Raw genomic sequence first — 4,165 nt, forward strand, 5'->3', positions numbered from 1 at the left:
TCGATTCCCTTGTGTAAAACCTATTTACTTTTCATCCCTCTTAGCATAAAAATCTCTGTAAACTCAAAGAAAAGTGGCTGCAAGAAGTTCAACCTTGCCCTACAAAGTTAAATCTTGCCCGAGTCCCTTCTGTTTGTACTTATAGTTAATAGATCTGTTGTTTAAACGTACTTTCCTTCGTGTATCTAAGTCATTTTCAACTATTTCCCACTTAAGAGTTTCATTTTTTTTTTTTAATTTGGTTAAGTATTAAGCCTATTTTTATTAAGTGTAAACTGTAATCGTGAGAATGGTTGAAAGGGCCTTGAACTCCCTTCGTTTGTGGACATACAAGATTATGAACTAAAAGTCATGGTTTACAAGGCTACAAAAAGAACTTAATGCAGACTTAACCCATATGTGACAATCCTTTGGTAACATGAAGTTTAAGTAACTTGGGGTGCAAGTAATCAACTTAATTCACTTCTATTTATCAATCTATTATATTGAGATAATAGTGGCATGCTCAGATCTCTATTGGTTTTTATTGTCCCTACAAAGGCACCTTTCAAACTAACTATAAACTTATCTTGTAGCACACCAAGCAACAAGAACTCGTCCGACAACCAACAAAGTGCCACCTCTTCGGGGAGCTGTGCGAGGGAAATTCCTGCTCGAACAAAGGGGAATTGAAGGGAAATGAAGATGCTTTGGGACTTTTTGTTGCTGCCATGGGGAATTGGTGAACTTTACAAAGTCCCCACCTCCATCTTTGTTTTGGGGTGCATCTGCAACTTCTGCACAGTATTTTGCTCTTTACAAAGGCGTTTTAAACCTTTGAATATTTTGCTCTTTCCTCCTCGCCGTTAACCTTTATGTGCTCCTTTCCTTCTTTTTTTTGTTTTGCTTTTGTTTTCTTGCCTTGTTGTCTTATGTTCTTCTCTGTCTCTCCCTCTATTTGTTGCCTTGTTGCCTTAATTGATTTTTTATAATTTTTTCAATAAATGAAGGGTAGAGATTTTTTTTGGTTAATCTCCACCATTTATTTTCTTTTTTGGCATATTTTTCACCTCAACACATATAACTCATTCAACCTTTTTCTTGAAGTGACCACGTAGATAATGCAGATTATTTAGGGAAAAACAGAGCTTTCTATTGTCTACGCCAGAGTACTCAAACTCCTTATATCCAAGGACCCTAGGCGTGGGACCGTAATTTTCTAGGGCTCAAGTAAGACGAATCGAAGTAGGCCTACCTTAGAGGTCCAGTCATGGACTCAACAACCTTCTAATGAAGTTGACTAAATGGATTAGTGATGCCACCATCATCTTGTTCCAGAATCAATGGGTAAAGCCCTTTATTGAGATAGGCTATTCTTGTTCTGTAAGATTCAAGAACCTAATCCTGCAATGAATGATCTGTAGGTTTCTTATAATCTTGGAGTCCTTACAATATAAGGATTGACATGTGCCACAGGTAATCACACTACTAAGAGGATGCAATATCTATTGCTTAAATACCTTCTAGGATTCTCCCAATTTACTATGAATTCAGCTATCCTTAAAAGTCGTCTCCTCGAAGGCTATAAGCACACCCTTCTAGGTTTCATATCTTGTAATGCAATCTTTGCACACTTATTCTATACCCATTGGTTGAATATTAATGTTGCTTACTAGCTTGACCGTTGGAGAGCCTTTGACCCGCACACGCCATGGTCATTGGCTTACTCATGGTTGTGTATTCTTTTACTTTAAATGGATTCGAGCATCTCTGTCGCTCACAATGATGTGCGAATTTGGTTCAACAACGTGGTTCTTTCATTGAGAATTTAAACTCAAGAACCTCTCAACCAGATCACTTTACTACTACTATGACTGCAACAATGACCACACGGTGCAATTGCGCCAACAAAGATACCCCACCTATGGGTAGAATTTGGGAGAGTCTGCTACAGAGTTACGTAATAGTCAACAAGCTCTGAAAGGATTCGTAAAATAGAGAGCATGAGGGGTTCGTTGACCTCGAAATACAAGTGAAAACCTTGAAGGAAGTCATCTTCTACTTTATAAGACCTGTAGCAGAGTTAGCGCCTATCTAGATCCCAGCAAGAACCCCTGATCTGAACTTACGAGCGAAGCCTCGACGCCATAACCATAAGGTTTTAAAAAATAAGCCCCAAAAAGCTCAAGAACCCTCAAAAGATCAAGATCCAGCCGAAAGCTACACACTTAGCATCAACTACATTTATGGGGAACAAGAATACCAGGGAAAGACCCGTAACGAAAGAAAAAAGACATGCAAAAAGCCCCGGATGGTGGCGACAATTAACAAGCCACTCATTTCTGACTCAAATATCCTCATGATAACGTTCTTCTCATCCATTCACCCCATGATGACGCTCTTGTCATCAAGGTCCAAATTCCCAACGCCATGGTCGGCCGTTTTTTGGTAGATAACGGGTTTGACGCCAACATCCTTTTCAAAGATGCAGCTGAGGTAATACGGATCCTAGACATCATTAACAAGGGCAAGACTACACATCATACCTTCAATGAAAGTCTCATATGGTTTCTTGGAACGGTGAAAAAGACGGTTCAAGCAGAACCTTACAATTACTTAGTATTTTTCCATGTCATGGATTTGCTAATCCCTACACAATGCCATATTGGGAAAAAACTAGTTTCATAAGATGAAAACAGTTTCTTCATCTTACCATCAACTACTTCAATACCCAACGCTCGGCTAAGTAAAAATATCATGGGAGATCACCTTGCTGGGCAGTAGAAAGTATGAACACTATCTAGGAAAGGAAAACGAAGCTCCAGCTCTGCCATAGATAAGACAACATAGCAATCACAGTCAGGGGGTCAACAACCAAGCTACAAAGAATTCGATTTAGATCTTAACCCCTTAGATTATAGCATCCTGAAGTTCAAGGTCGATGAAGATGTTATCTCCATTAGCCTTGACTCCAATAAATCGGAACGCAAAGCCAAGATAAGGTTAAAAATGTCTAATCATGAGAATGAATTGTTAGAACCAAATCTACGCAACACTGCAGATGGTGGAGGTAGAAATTCGAGCAACCTGTAAAACAGAGAACAACAGTGAATAAGCCTAAGACCAAGGAGAAGGTGTGTGCAGGCCAAAGGCTCTTCAACGGTCAAGTTAGCAAACAATTTTAGACTCAAGTAGTGGGCAAGAGAACTAGAGTATTGAGATTGCGTTACTAGAGACGAACCCTAGATGGGTGTATTTAAACTAGCTGGGAGATAGACCTTTTTAGGATGGAAACCTTGTTCTAAGCTAGGAAAATCTTTGAGGATATCTAGAAGTAAATATTGCATCCTCTTAGGAGTTATGATTACTTGCGGCGCACCCTAAATCCCATATTGTAAGAACTCGAAGACTTATGAGGAAACTGATTGAGTCTATATCCGAATCAAATCTCGTGCCTTGCGGAAGAAACATGGTCATTCCAGCAGAGTCATTAACTTTGCCTATTGTCCCGAAACCTGATGATGATGATACCAATGCTTCGTTTAATCCAGCTCCGCTTCAAGCTTTCGATTCCATGACCAAACTTCCGAGGTAGCGATATTCAAATCAGCCTTACTCTGGCCTTGAAAAACCATGGTTCTATAATTACCCCTAACTTTACAAATGAAAGGGCAACATGTTCCTCTTGAGGATAGACAGTTATCCAAAGATCATGCCTTTTGGGATAAGCTGGAATACGTACCATTTGAACTTCTCATTTTGTGTTGGTCTGGTTTCTTGTGGAGTAATAGAGACGCTTCAGATTCAAGTGTATGGTCTCGAATGTCATGTCACAAAGATCATAATAATTATGCATATTGCGTGGGCATATTTTGGAAGAGGGGGCCATTCATTTCTTTTAGTAGCTTCAATCTCCATATCCACCAATCTCGAGGCAAAGACCCATTGTATTCACTGGTAAGATTGCTTGGGGCTTTGTCTTTAAATAGCCCCTTCATAGTTGGAACTCTTCATATTTTTTTATTTCTTTCGTTCGACTTTCATAATGGAGCCTTATCGTTTGCTTCATGATCCTTTTTTCAAAGATCTAATCTTTCAAAGTTTCGAATCATAGGATTAAAAGCACACCACAAAGTAGCACACAAATGTCCTATTCATTTTCCTTATTAACACTAAGATTTGTCAA

This window comes from Pyrus communis, chromosome 6, assembly GCF_041283825.1.
Source record: "Pyrus communis isolate YQ-2024b chromosome 6, ASM4128382v1, whole genome shotgun sequence".
NCBI classification, from domain to species: Eukaryota; Viridiplantae; Streptophyta; class Magnoliopsida; order Rosales; family Rosaceae; genus Pyrus; species Pyrus communis.